We start from the raw sequence: 16152 nt of genomic DNA, 5'->3' as shown, positions 1-16152 counted from the left end.
TTTGTATGGTCCCTTTCCAGATTTCTTTGTAATAGATAATTGAATACCATCTTTTGTGTTCTGGAGCTTCTTTCCTGATCCGTGAAGGCGATTATCCTCAGAAGTTCTCAGGTCCAACCATAAACCATAGTGATTAGAATCACCATAGTATTTCTCCATGGTCATGTTACAGTCATGAGTTTTCTTCAAATCTTCAGACATAAAATGTTTCTTGATCTCCTCCCATTGATCCATCATTCTCATTCCTTCTGGGAACACCTGATTGGCAACACCCTCTATTGTGATCTGCACTTTACTTATGTTAGGGTTTTCAAACTTCTCTGAATCTCTAGCTCCATCTACATAGTCAGACACAAATAGTAATAATAATCCTTTAATAGACATTCTTGGAAAGTTGATGTTCTCATTAATTAGTGTTTCATTAGCAGTAACATTGACTGTCTTAAAATGGTCTACCCAATCATAAAATATTGAGAATCCAGAATTGTACTTGTTACTCAATTGACTAGCAATCATTTTGTTGGTTACGGTATCATATTCAAAACAAATATTCTCTAGTTTGTAGCCCATGCTAGCTGTGTTTGTGGTGACTATGATTTCCTCCTTTGGTGCTAAAGTTATTTCAATAATCACATCTTCTTGAATTGGAAACTTGTAAAATGGAGCATGATGATGGAATAGTTCAAAATCTAATGGTATTTTGTACTTCTTGTCAAACACTTTCTTTAAAGTCTTTTCATTAGCTGTTTCTCCAGTGACATCAGCTTCAGCGACTCCTGATCTTAATTCTCTAAGATTTTTTGACTGAATACCCTGAAAAACTCTATCATTTCTTTCTTCTTCTGTAAACCACAGATCTTTAAATGTAGAATAATGACTGTATTCGTCAAGGTCAAATATCTGCTCTGTTCCCCACTTAACCACCATCTTTGAGATTAGGTTTCTACCAAGATTATTTACAACACTATTTTTAGAATCACCAGAAATGGTTACATCAGCAGACAGATAAAGAGATTTAGGTACAAAGAATGTATTCTCTCGCAATGCCGGTATTCTAACATACAAAGTTTCTTTGGGGTTAGCAGATGATGGGTTATGAGTAATGATATGATGCTGCCTCTCAGCTTTCAAACCAAGTGGAATCTTATGTGCCCTTTCGGTATTTAATAAATATCCTGTTGCCATTTTCTATTTATTTACTAGTAAAATTATGTACATGCAGTGAACAGTGCCAACATCATATATCAGGTAAAATGCACGGAAAAAAGCTATTGACGTGTACTTTCTGTTGGAATACAGTAAGTCATGATTACCTTAACCCATTGAACTCTAGTGTTCCCTTACCATTTCACTGCAACGTTTCACTGACCATTTCATTGCAACGCTTCACTGGGAATCTAATGAATGATAGAATATATGTATTGTGGTGTCTGGTTCTTAGGGGTTTCTAAGCTAATTTGAGACAAAAAGGCCTGTAAGGGCTTTTGTTAAAATAGCTTAGAATTACCTAGATTCCTACCACCACAATACATATATTCTTACGGCGGTTGGCTCAACATCCATTTGGCCGCTTCATACACGTTCAAAGAAGAAGGATATGTTATCGGATGGCAACTGTACAAAGATTCAACAGCGAAAAATACTATGTGGATATATTCAGACCCGTCCCTGGGGTTGCAAAGACGTTCGACCTGGTCCACTCAACAGAGGTTACAGACTCTACGATCGGAAGGATGTCTTATTTCCGATCGTATACGATCGGAAATAAGACATTTTTTTCGAAACCTTTAAGGTAACTGTCTACATGTTTCTGAATACTTAGTAGTCTGCTGTAGCATTGACAGCATGACTTGTTTTCCACTGCAGAAGGGATTACTGTCACTCACGAATTCTATGTCAAGCTATTGCTTGATCGGTCCGGAATCAAGGAAACTAATTACAATGTACATTGATTTACGATGTGATATTTGAGATGCTTCATCCGTAAAAGCGGAATATTCCTTTACACCGAAAAAAGAAGTAACAAATATTAGCCTTGAAAACATCCGCTGGGCATGCTGACATCAACACGGTGTACAACATGTATTGGCACTTCGTCAATTAAAAAGATAATAAGGCCCTTATATCATAGCACTGGGGGGGGGGGGGGGGGAACTGAATATAGATTAGTCTCTCGCATGACTTTTAATTAGCACATGGCAATTAATTTTCCTTTGATTTTGATACACCCTTTGTAAGTTACCTCATGGCAATTAATTTTCCTTTGATTTTGATACACCCTTTGTAAGTTACCTGCACTCATACTAAAACAGTAGTAAAAGGCTTGTCGTTGGTAACTAACAGGTAGAGCATGGAATTAATTGAACAACATAAGAAGATGCAGGGCTAGATACAGAACAATATCAATGTCAACTTGATATAGATTAGTCTCTCGCATGACTTTTAATTAGCACATGGCAATTAATTTTCCTTTGATTTTGATACACCCTTTGTAAGTTACCCGCACTCATACTAAAACAATAGTAAAAGGCTTGTCGTTGGTAACTAACAGGTAGAGTATAGCGTTGAAGGAACAACATAAGTAGATGCAGGGCTAGATACAGAACAATATCAATGTCAACTTTCCATGGCGATCCATGCAGTCGCTCTGTGTGCCGTGTGTGTATTGGGCGAGGGGTACTTACCTATATATATATACTCGTGTTTGTACTGCGTGAAGCTGTTATGTCTTTACAGGTCCAAGCTGGTGATGTCATTGGTTATCACAGTGATAAAACGTTACCTTACGGTTTGGCAACTCAGGATGGCCTCGCCGCGAACGATTGGCGGGTGATTGGAACCACGAAGTTCAGTGGCTACTTTCTCGCAACAAAAAGGATTTACATCGAACGTCATGCTACAGGCAAGAAGGTAGCCCTGAGGGCGATTGTATTTAAAGATGTTCGAGGGAAAGGCATGAAAGGTTAGGACCTATAAGCGCCAACAGCAACACTGTTGCCTAAGCAACATGGCCCATGCCAATACATGTGGTTATGCAATAGAACTGTTTGGTGCAGGAGAATTGGGCTAAAAGCTACAAAAACGGAGATGCGGTTGAACGTGAATAGTCCTTCAACTTCGGGAAAGATGTGTTGGTTCATATGAGCAACGCGACAAACCAGATACAGCCAAGTTTACAGTACTAATATGGAGTATATACTGGTAAATCTAAGCAAAGCTTAGTAGTTTGTAAACTGCACGACTTATCTTACTTTCAGTTCTCGGTTGCCAACACAACAATACTTCTTGAAACTTTTCAACCCAACTATACCACCGCGACCCGACTCATTCAATCGGAGACCTGCAGCAGAAAGATGGTGTGTTTGCAAGCCTGTATCGACCATTCCACGTCCAACGGATTTAGTTATGATACCTTCATAAGGCTTTGTCACTTATACTTGGCCATCAAGACCATGACCACACAGCCTGCCCTTGCAAAACCAATTTACGCGTCTTAATAATGAAATAAACATACTCCGCGCAGTACATGTAATAGGAGCGTGACAAGGCGGTTCTACTATATTGTGTTGTGTTTGAGGAGAATGTGATATAGTTATTGTAAACTGTCTAGGAATTTTCCTGCCTCTTCGCTTATGTGATACGCGAAGATTTCAGGAAAATAGATTTTCACGAGTTTTGTTTCTTTGGTGGATTACGAAACTTCCAGGGCCCGGTTGCACAAAAGTGAAAAATAGTTAAAAATCACTGTTAGTTTATCTTGGCGTTAACTTAACTCCAAAAAGTTAATTTGGGTTGCAAGAAAGAAAATAATTTAAAAGTAGCGTTAAGTTAACGCTAACTTTAACTGACCTCCTAACCCCAAGATAAATCCCTATTTTGGAGTTAGCTGAAACAAAATGGCGGACAACCAGGCCTTGTTTGTGGATTTCCAGCCATTTTTTCAAGCGCCACGGCATTTTAGACAAAGAATCAACCACTTGGAGTTCTTCAATGACAATAAACTTTTTAAAAGATACCGTTTTTGCAGAGAAACCATTGTTTTGATATTTGAAATGCTCAGGGAGGACATCAAATTTGTCTATGATACTCTGTAGTGTAGGGTCGGCCTGTGGCATCTTTCCCCCTCCTCCAGTCCCTCTCTGGTGTTTTTGCTGCAGGGAATGTATCTCTTTTGCCTTTGAAAGCTGCTGGTTCCATTTTTCCCTCCAGTTTTTCCCGGTCCTTGTGGCCACTCCCAAGGAACTAACCTTTAGGGTAATTGCATCCCAGTTGTTTTTTTTCATTTTGTTTGTCATATCTGACGAAAACTTTGATCGCAAGATCGCAAGATTCCAAGTTCATTTGTTACAAGATCAACTAAAACTTGGGCTTCTGAGTGCGAAAAATTCGGTTTTCTCTCCTTTTTTGCTTTTGAGATGAATGATTCTCTATGGAGGCAGCCATCTTGCATGTCTTGCTTTCAATAGGAGGACCAAATGCATTATGGGAAATGTCCCTAGCAACTGATATTGATTTACTTAAAAGTAGCGTTAGTTAACATTGGGCCTAACCTTGATTTGTGCAACTCAATTTTAGTGTTATGTTAGCTAACGCTAAGTTAGGGACTTTAACATAAAAAGATAAACTAACATACTTTTATCACCATAACTTTTGTGCAACCGGGCCCAGATCTTTGTTTTCAGTACATATACTTGTATTGATAAAACTGAAGAAGATGACACACCCAATGCGTACACACCCAATGAATATCATCTCATATGGGTTCTCCCGTTAGAAATAAATATGTGTTGCGCATAGATGTTGTATTGGAAATTATCCAGTTTCAACATCCTTATAGCAAGAACGTGTCGGTAAGGTTAGAATCATAATGCCCATTTAATTCTTATTGGAGGTATGTTTAATGAAACATTCCATTATACATGTTTTACTGAATTATGAAACATCGGTTTGTTGTACTTTCCATAGTGACGCTCGGTTTGTTGTCCATTCCATGGTAACGCTCGGTTTGTTGTCCCTTCAATAGTAACGCTCGATGTGTTGTCCTTTCCATGGTGACGCTCGTCCTCTCCTTCGCATCATGATTGAAGCCCGTGGGGCCTACCGCCCAGACATGAAGAGTCTACCCGAATTCCTCTCTGCTCTCTCTGATACATATGCTATCACGCTGACACAACTAAACAGTCTGGTAAGAGCATGTACGGATAAATCAGCAGTGCAGTTTTGATAGAAAAAAGACCAGTGCCAAAGAAGTGCGACGGTCAGTGGTACATATCACAGACTTCTTCGAATCGTCCGTGCGGATGGTATCACTAATTCATGTGATATTCCTTAACGCGATATTCGTTATATTGTTTTACTTATATACATGTAGATGTGGGAATAATCAGGAATATTTCTAAAAAAATCCTCGATAAAATTTATCTACATACTTTGAACCAAGTCTTTCTCACAGCTCTTCGTAGACTTTTGAAACCTGCATATAGACGAATATCTTATTACGTCACAAAAAGTTGTGCACCCGTTGCACCCGCACACAAGCTGCTCTTTAACATGGTTTTCGTTGAGACCGGTATCCTGTTGATATTTCTCTCGATAGGCCAACGATGCTTTTTCTTCCAGCCGAATGAGAATGAACGCACTATTGGCGTCTTATGTGGGCACCCTGACTTTTGGGCAGGAACTGGCTGTCAGCAAGTTTATAAAGGTAAGGCTAATAGTGACATTGATATCAATATTCTGATGATATATGATATATATATTGTTTTCTTGAGGTAAATATGCAAAAATCGTTCATCACAGCATAAAGTGTTACATGTTCATGCCATTTTCGAGGGAGTGCCTAATCTGAGAGCCAAGAGCCCACACTCCAAAAATTAAATGGTGAAAGCTAACTATTAATGGTTAAATGGTAACTACTTTGGGGCTTAGTATTGCACCGACTGATAAGTGGTTAGTTTAACTATTTCAAAATAGTTAATAAAATAACTACCATAAGTAGTTGATTTTCAACCATTTTATAGTTTCAATTTTAACCATTTTGATAGTGATCCTTACTACTTTATCCATCCAGATTAACTATTATGTACTTGTGGCTCCTTTTTTGGCGGATGGGCTAGTTAGGGTCATAATGAGGAAATCCGGGCTGTAACTGCTACTGTTTCTCTCAAGCCGACACCTGTTCGTCTACTTGAGATCGGCAGCAAGGAGGCCCGGATTTCCTCATTATGAGGGGTCCAAAATAACCAGTATTTTGGACAATGAGTGATAGAACTAATGTCCAAAGAGCCTTTTGAAAGTGCATTTGCTACATATTGCCAGGGTCACAGATCCCATCATTGGGTTGTAGTTCTTACAGGAGATAGCGTCCTACAACTAATTCTCAAAGAGATCAAGACTTATTGTACGGCGTTATCCTCTTTAAGCTAGGGTACACAACCATGTTGTCACTAAAAGAATTACCTTTTAATGAAAAACAAACACTAAACGCATTTAGTCTGATTACATCTACATGTATTTACAACAGAAATTTGTCATTAACTATAGTTTTCAACTCATTACATTCAAATTTGTGACTGGCATTTAAAGTAGAAATCTATCAATGACAATTAAGTTAACAATTCATTTCACATTCATTCAATTTGAAAGCAGTAAAACGTTTTCAGGACAATAACCCCTTGATACATTGCCCCCTATACAGTAATCCCAAGATATCCTCACACTATAAATGGCCAGACCTTTGCAAATATCATAGGATCTTCCTCTTTATACTCTAGCAGATTTAGTCTGATTAACATCTACATGTATTTACAACAGAAATTTATCACTAGCTATAGTTTTCAATTCATACATTCAAATTGAATCTAAAGTAGAAATCAGCAGATTTAGTCTGATTACATCTACATGTATTTGCAACATAAATTTATCATTAACTATAGTTTTCAATTCATGACATTCAAATTGCATCTAAGCAGAAATCTATCAATTAAGTTAACAATTCATTACTCACATTCATTCAATTTGAAAACAGTAAAACTGTTTCAGGAGAATAACCCCTTGATACATTGCCCCTATACAGTAATCCCAAGATACATGTATCCTCACACTATAAATGCCCAGACCTTTGCAAATATCAAAGGATCTTCCTCTTTATACTCTAGCAGATTTAGTCTGATTAACATCTACATGTATTTACAACAGAAATTCATCAGAGATCACCAAAGTCCTCAATGAATTGCCACACAATAATGCAGTCCAGTAGGATATTCTAAGTCAGGAACTTACAAAGCCTAAAAAACAGGCCTCAATGGCCTTCAGCAGTGTCGGATATTCTAAAGCGTTCACCTCAATGATAAGAAATGCCTGAGTTGGAGAGGTTCTATCACCAAAAATTAAATAGTAAATCATTTACCATTTGAAGTTGTTAACGATACGTTTACCAATAAGTAGTTAACATAACTATTTTCATAGTTAGAGTAACTACTTGAAATCCAAACAGCATGAATACTTTTTTACCATTTCAAGTAGTAAAATCAGCCAACCAATCAGAATCACTGATTTTGTGAATTAACCACTTGAAGTAGTAAGCTTCGACCAATCAGAATGCGCCCCCAGACAGCAGACGTCCAGCGTCGATCGCCGCCATTTTTAACCCGCTTCAAAGCCAAACTTCGTTTTCGCTGATCTTTGAAATGGACGTCGAGGAAACGTTGGCCTCATGGGGGATGGGAGAACTAGTTAAAGTGTTCAAGGGTAAGATATAGCTTTTGTAGATATTCTTTTTTTCATGCTTCCGATAGCACAAAAGACATTTTTTTGACAATTTTTTATAGGCCTAAGGCAAAAAAGAAAACGCGCACCATTCGAAACCTGTTTTTAGTTCTCTTTTTCCTTCAGTTCTCACAACGCATGCACAGAACATTTTTATCACCAGTTCGATAGGCCTGTTGGCTACTCTATTAATGAAGAATGCACTAAACTGGAAAAAGAAGAAGTTTGTAGGCGATGTGATAAGTTAAAGACAAAAAAAGGCCCGAGAAAGTGCGCGCCCGTCAGCGCTCTTGTGATAATCCGATGCGCGCCATGAAGAAAAGTGTCGCACTCTCGATTTAAGAACAAGTTTCAAACAGTTTTATTCGATTTTAGTGCTAAATTTTATGTGAACATTATTGAAAATTTGTTCCGAAGTATTAGTAGAGCATTCGCGCATTACATGCATTTAATGAGATACTCGTTAGTTTGAATATTCCCGCCGAAAAAGTTGACGCAAGTGTAAAGTATTTCCGAGAGGGCGCACTCGGATCGAGTTAAAAATCGATGGCGGAATCGCCGGAACCTTTGACGTTTTATACTGATCTGAAATGCGATCAATTTCGACCTTATTCTGCCAAATGTTCCTTTTCCAAATACTTGCGAGCAGAAATTGTTGTCTCATTATATAGCAGAGTGTCAAATTCATGCATCTTGCGTGAAATGTCTTGCTGAAAAATGCTTCGGACACAGACGCTTCATTCAGAACAGATGATCATTCATTCATGATTTGCATGCACTGACCCACCACCAACAGTGTATAGGCTACAATACATGTACATATGTACATGTAGGGCCCTACATGCAATGTAGGGCCATAGCCCTGTTGAGTGTTAGTGGTGAAGCCTGGCCACCATAGGCCTAAAGGCTTTGAAATGTCCACACTGAATTCAGTCGAAATCCACTGCCGAGACCAGAAGGCCTACTGGTCTGACTGGTCACTCGTCGTGAGACTGTTCATTCAATCTGGACGTTTTGATCTGGCAGTCTGGGACTGGATGGGTCATTGTCTGAATTGTCTGCAGTCTTATTGATAGTTGTAAGTTTTGCAGTGCAGTTTGCCTGAGACATTTGATCATCCAGGACCACCAGGTCCAGTCAGTGTTCAGTAGTGTAGCTTATTTAATTTTATGTCTTTGGAATGGAAAGAGAAGTTCGTTCTGTGGATGCTTTCTTGGCTCCTTCCTGTCCTCTACTAAATGTCTTTATGATTATCTACCAACTCTGTATTTTTAACTGGTTATTATCGAATGAAATGGCCGGGTCGAAATTGAGTACTCTTGTAGATTACATTGAATAACAACAGTACCTGGTACATCATCGAATTGATATATCGGATCTCAGTAGGGTCTCCGCATGATCCTTTCCTTTTGACAGGGTTCCGGGTATGGATACCTGGCAGCAACACAATGCTTGCCTGCATTAACAAGAGTGGTAGGCCTAGATAGATGGAAATTCTATAATGCATAGGGTTAGGGTTAGGGTTAATTCTATAATTTTGACGAAAGTAGGGGGGGGGGTCATAATTGGTAGTATTAAGTAATTGATAGTATTGAAAAGTCTCACAACAGGGTGTACCAAGATTAAGTGCTGGTTTTTCAACCATAGGCTATCGATAGTGCGCCGCAGTGGTTGATGAATGATTGTGGTTGATGAATCTTTTTGTTCCAAAATTTGTTTTATTGATTCTAAATTGGCTGCTAGTGCTAGTGCTACAATAAAATTTGCACAGGATGTTGAAAATACTCCAAAAACCGCAAACCATTCCATTACATGCAGGCCGCTGAGAAGGGGTGGTGCTTTTGGACTACAACGTTTTTTGTGTCCATTTTGTGGGAGTTGGTTTTTTTTTTCTTTTTCTTGTAGAATTGAATCCTGATCAAACCAAGAATTACTTTATGGAAGCATGTCAGTATTGACTGGCTGGCCTGTTGTCATTAATTACTAGTACTTAGTATACGTAATACCACCAGATTCAGCTTAAAGTATGGCAACCTTCATTTTTGCATGATTTTCATTTCATTTAGGACTACATCTATTTTCAGATGAAGGCATTGATGAGGAGGCATTTTGTATGTTGGACGATGGAACAATAAAGGAGCTGATTCCAAAAATTGGTACCAGAATGAAGTTTACAAGGAAGAACCGCAATCTACTACTATGTAATAGTCATGATAGTAGTCTTGGGGTAAGGATCTGATTTGATTATAGAAAATCATACTCGAAAAGTGTGGAATTGCTTTGAAAAGTGATTCTTTGTGTGGTAATCGTCAAGTATGGACCTACCTTTAACTTGTTTCGTTTGTTCACAGAATGTGACAGGAGGATTAAAAACATTATTTATCCACCTGCGGATGAATGAATGGAACCAGTACTGCTAACCGAGTATCATTTCCAAAATACATTATAATGGTTATTTTCCAGGGGAACAGAGTGTAGTTGCAATGCAACTTCTACCGATCATGCTGCCCCCCCCCCCCCCCCAGGCCAACGAAAGGTCATAGACCATCCGTGACTGAGGCAATGTCATCGTTCATACAGTATCAAGCAGGTATAGAGTTATTGCCTACATGTAGTTTTTGCGATTTGAGCATGGCGACCTTGAATATTGCATACAGATTTTTGATTGTATTATAACAAATACATAATTTTTGGAATATCCTACTGGACTGCATTATTGTGTGGCAATTCATTGACGACTTTGGTGATCTCTGATGAATTTCTGTTGTAAATACATGTAGATGTTAATCCGACTAAATCTGCTAGACTATAAAGAGGAAGATCCTTTGATATTTGCCAAGGTCTGGGCATTTATAGTGTGAGGATACATGTATCTTGGGATTACTGTCAAGGGGCAATGTACAGCTCTAGAAATAATTATTATACCACCTGTCTTTCTAGCCTATAGCTCATTATTCTCACTCTCTCTGTAATAATTCTTTCCAGAGCTGTATCTAGGGTTTTTTTTCCTGAAACCATTTTACTGTTTTCATATTGATAGTAATGGACTGTTAACTTTTATTGTCATTGAAAGATTTCTACTTTAGATGCAATTTGAATGTCATTTGAAAACTATAGTTAATTATGAATTTCTGTTGTAAATACATGTAGATGTTAATCAGACTAAATCTGCATTCAATTTGAATGTATGAATTGAAAACTATAGTTAATGATAAATTTCTGTTGTAAATACATGTAGATGTTAATCAGACTAAATCTGCTAGAGTATAAAGAGGAAGATCCTATGATATTTGCAAAGGTCTGGCCATTTATAGTGTGCGGATATCTTGGGATTACTGTATAGGGGGCAATGTATCAAGGGGTTATTGTTCTGAAAACGTTTTACTGCTTTCAAATTGAATGAATGTGAAATGAATTGTTAACTTAATTGTCATTGATAGATTTCTACTTTACATGCCAGTCACAAATTTGAATGTAATGAGTTGAAAACTATAGTTAATGATAAATTTCTGTTGTAAATACATGTAGATGTAATCAGACTAAATGCGTTCAGTGTTTGTTCTTCATTAAAAGGTAATTCTTTTAGTGACAACATGGTTGTGTACCCTAGCTTAAAGAGGATAACGCCGTACAATAAGTCTTGATCTCTTTGAGAATTATAGTTGTAGGACGCTATCTCCTTTAAGAAATACAACCCAATGATGGGATCTATGACCCTGGCAATATGTAGCAAATGCACTTTCAAAAGGCTCTTTGGACATTAGGTCTATCACTCATTGTTCTGACACTGTCCAAAATACTGGTTATTTTGGACCCCTCATAATGAGGAAATCCTGGCCTCCTTGCTGCCGATCTCAAGTCGATGAACAGGTGTCGGCTTGAGAGAAACAGTAGCAGTTACAGCCCGGATTTCCTCATAATGACCCTAACTAGCCCATCCGCCAAAAAGGGAGCCACAAGTACATAATAGTTAATCTGGATGGACAAAGTAGTAAGGATCACTATCAAAATGGTTAAAATTGAAACTATAAAATGGTTAAAAATCAACTACTTATGGTAGTTATTTTATTAACTATTTTGAAATAGTTAAACTAACCACTTATTAGTCGGTGCAATACTAAGCCCCAAAGTAGTTACCATTTAACTATTAATAGTTAGTTTTCACCATTTAATTTTTGGAGTGTACAAGCTGACTTTACGCGTACAAACATGCAGCGTGAAATAAATTACTGTTCGCCACTGCGTTGATGAAATTGCACTGTGTACACAGTTCTGTCATCAATGCTACAATTCTTGATGTATACAACATTGCTGAACCAATGGAAGAACGGTCTCTGTCCTAACATACATATACTGTACATTCAGTGCTGTACAGCCATTGTACGTAAATGTGATCTGATAGATGCCAACTTTTTATTAAATGGACTTCTTGTTCGTTTTTCAGCAAGGATGGTCAGCTGCTGTCTGCTTTCTCAATGAGAGAAACGCTTAAAAATAAAATGTATCTGGGACGGAGGCCGAGGGATAACGAAAAAACAGCTGATCTTTGATTTTGAATTTTATAGGTATACATTTTGTGACATGACGTATATTACATGCACATGAATAAGAAAACTGTATACTATTGATTCTGAACTTTATAAGTATATATTTTGTGATATGACGTATGTTACATGCACATGAATAGGAAAACTGTAACTATTGATTTTGAACTTTATAAGTATATATTTTGTGATATGACGTATATTACATGCACATGAATAGGAAAACTGTATACTATTGATTTTGAACATTATTTATGATAAATCATTACGTAATACTTGAACGTTATCATTAGTAATTGTAATTAAATATGTACATACCTTTTTTTCGAACATTTGAAGAAAACAATCATCTGCACTAATAACTTAGGGTCTTGGCTTTATTTAGAGTGATTTCAAAACTTGTACGACTAATGCGTGAAAAGCAATAAACTTAAACATAAAATCTGATATCAATATTGAGTCATCTTTTTTACTCAGTGCAGATAAGTCGTGTACAGATATCAAATTGTTATTATTATTTTCATGCATTTACATTGTTCATATATATATGTAACTCATCAGAAGTGGTGATCCCTGCCAAACAATTATTAGAAGCCAGCGTCATTACTCCTCTGACGTCACAAACAAACAAACAAACGACTCATTTACGATATAGGCCTACACAGGAAACAAGTTATAACAGGAATGATCATACGAAAGTGCACCCCCCCCCCCTCCGATTTGTTTATAAATATATATATTTTTGGTGAGGTTTCTGCTAATGCACCTGATTTTTTCACACTCCTGGAAATAATAGTTTTTGAATTTAAAAAAGGACCTTTAAGGGGTTTTTGGCCAACATAATTATGCACCCTCATGTTGTAAATATTTACGCGCGCTTACCGGATTGTTGTACCGTTCAATCAACGAGAATGTTCCCGCGGTTACGTCACCCGCAGTTACGTAATCTGGGCTCTGACATCACTCGTCACCGCTCAGATTACGTAACGTTTTTTCTTTTTTCCGTCATTGCGACGGTCGTGCTGTGTTGACGTCCGTCATTGTTGTTTTACGTTCGTCAGTTGACACGTTTCCGTTTCCTTCAATCACGAGTGCACAAGTTGAGCCGATTTTCCGCTTTAACTACGATAATGACTGGGTCAAAGCACATCCAGGTATAGAAATAGCAAAGAATTCCCTTTTTCCCCCTTTACTTAATGATTGAATATTTGTCCATAATAGAATTTATAAAGTCCACACTTTTCAAGAGCGTCTACGGACGACTTTTCGAATGCAAGTTTGCCCTGTGTATAGCCTATGCATTGTATTTGTAATTCGTATGACGGCCGGCATTTCCTTTGAAGGACATTTGGGCGTAGTCTCTATATTTTCCCCATGCCCATGGTATCGGGAATATTTGCTCTGGATTTATAATCTGGACAAGACGATTGGGTAACAGGCCTATACAAAGTCAGTATCACTTAAGGAACCCGGATGGCTCACCACATTACCTAGAATCGGTCGAGATGGAGAAGAACCTAGGAATACTTGTAGACTCGAATCTGTCATTTGAACAACACATTGATAAAATCGTAAAGACTGCAAACGCAGCACTTGGAACTATGATTGAAAAGGACGTTCAGCTACATGAAGATGAAGTATTTTCACCCTCCTATATAAAGCGCTTGTAAGAACTCATCTGGAGTATGGACACTAGGACAGGAAGTATGGAGCCCGGTGAAGAAAGGCTGTATAGATAAACTAGTAGAGAAGGTCCAGCGTACCGTAGGGCAACGAAGCTTGTTAGAAACCTAAAAAACTTGCCGTATAAAGAACGATTAAAAGACGCCTCAAGTTGCCGAGTCTTCGTCATAGGAGACCGAGGGGCGACATGATTATCTTGATCAAAATAACACATGGATACTTAGACGACTAACACTACAGGAGGCAAAAACCCAGGACAGGAGGGCCACGAAGCCGCTATTGATGATGATGATGATGATGATGATGATGTAAAATGAATTTGTCTAGGAACATTTGTATGTATGTTCAATGCTCTCGATCAGGGCCCGGTTGTTCAAAAGAAGTTAAATTTCATTGATGTTAAGTTAAATATCAGCGTTAAATTCCTTAACTTTGCGTTAGCTAACTTGGCGTTAAATTTGGGTTGTTCAAAACAATGTTAGGGTAAACTAACGCTAACGTTAGCAAATATTGCATCTTGGTTCACTGATGTTAGTTGCCATGGTAGGTATAGGTAATGGTAATCACCCACAATTCATTGGGATCACTGCAAATCCAAGATGGCTTCCATCAGTCCAGCAGAAATTCTTGCTCAAGTGCAATTGCAAAACATCAAAAAAGACCGAAAGACAAGGGGACCGAACTTTTCCACTCAAGAGAAAACCGTATTGGCTGACTTGGTGCTAGGTGAGATTGGCCTGCTTCGCGCCAGGACGTAACAAAGAGGATTAAAGATGCAAAGTGGGTCAAGATTGCAGCTACCATCTGCAATGGGTGTTTGTGCAAGCAGCCCCAAAGCATGTCGTGAAAAATGGAACACAATGCACAGCGATGCGAGGAAGGCCTACTCAGATGAGGCACCAGTCCGGAACCAGAGGGGGAGGACGGCTCTTCATTGATCCTGTTCTAGAGCTGATAACTTTGACTTATTAGAAATCAAATTTGGAACAAATATGTTGATATTAATGATAATCTGCGAGTATTGCGACCTAAAAAAGAAGAATCTAAAAGCCGATCGGCGCACCTCGTAAACTTAAAAAAATGCCGTCCACTCTTTGATCAAAAACACCCTTTCATATATATTTTTTTCTCTTTTCCTACTTACCACCTCATTGAATGGTTATAAAGTAGAATACACTAGAATTTGATTGCAAAATATTAAAAAAGAAAGAAATGTCAAGCCACCAAACTTAGAGTAGCCATCAGCATTTTCATCAGCAAATTCATCAGCAGTTTACACCGGTCTACCTAATGCGCGTCCGGAACAATTTGTGCGTCCGGAGCGCGTCCGGAAGAGAAAGTGCGCGTCCGGAACAATTTCCTATGTAAATATGAACTTAATGTTGCATTAGATGGCTTAAATAGCATTTTAATTCCATGTAGAGAAAATAAAATTGGAAAAAATCTCCTTGGTGACTTTGTATTTTAAGACCCCCTTTAGGAGGGGCTCTTAAGATACACGTGTGTGCGGGAGTATATAATGTAAATGAAGTGAAATAAAGAGAGTAAATATTGTATATCCAACAAACAATTTTTTTTGGTATTTTTCTGAATTAACTCCGTTGAGTTTACCGATTTCTCCGCGATCTTCCGGTGGTGGTTGCTATCCCATTGGTTGAAATTAATTTAAATCTTCATGGGAATTCGCCACATCATATGCCTAAGAAATTGGCCAATTATATTAATATTTTTATCAGAGAAATATCCGTCCTAAATAATGACAGAAAAGGGTGGTTTATTTCAATTTTGTGTCGACATGATCGAGGTCACGTGACATAAAAACAAAACAATCGCACACACCCGTCCAAAAAAGGCACTTTAAGAAAAACAAATACGTTTTTCCAGCTTAAAACCACACTGACGACTAAGTTATATTGGTCTACTGCCCAAATCTGAAGTATCAAATTGAATCACAAACTAGAACTAGCTCTATTTAGCTATAGTTGCGTGAAAAATTCGGGTGAGCGACGTACATTCTGTACCCTAGCGGCCAATAATTAAACTACTTTCAGCCGTCTGCTCCGGTCTCGTTAGGGAGTTTTTCCCAAATGTACGCGATGATGACGTGCCCCATTAACAGGACGTAACATCTATTTTAAAATGCGTTTCGAAAGTGAAT

General features: G+C 38.1%; 2 long non-coding RNA genes across 2 annotated transcripts; both read left to right on the top strand.

The window, feature by feature from the left end:
• The first annotated feature begins 2519 nt into the window (after nucleotides 1-2519).
• LOC135493836 (uncharacterized) lies at nucleotides 2520-12828 on the top strand. The gene is made up of 5 exons (XR_010448300.1): nucleotides 2520-2962; nucleotides 3258-3356; nucleotides 5024-5185; nucleotides 5620-5704; nucleotides 12212-12828. It is a non-coding gene; the product is annotated as an uncharacterized LOC135493836 (long non-coding RNA).
• LOC135493519 (uncharacterized) lies at nucleotides 8931-11298 on the top strand. Its single transcript, XR_010448256.1, has 3 exons — nucleotides 8931-9277; nucleotides 9852-9994; nucleotides 10231-11298. It is a non-coding gene; the product is annotated as an uncharacterized LOC135493519 (long non-coding RNA).
• Nucleotides 12829-16152: the final 3324 nt, after the last annotated feature.

The sequence above is a fragment of the Lineus longissimus genome, chromosome 9 (assembly GCF_910592395.1).
Source record: "Lineus longissimus chromosome 9, tnLinLong1.2, whole genome shotgun sequence".
NCBI classification, from domain to species: domain Eukaryota; kingdom Metazoa; phylum Nemertea; class Pilidiophora; order Heteronemertea; family Lineidae; genus Lineus; species Lineus longissimus.
This window is presented reverse-complemented; position numbering and strand designations above follow the sequence as displayed.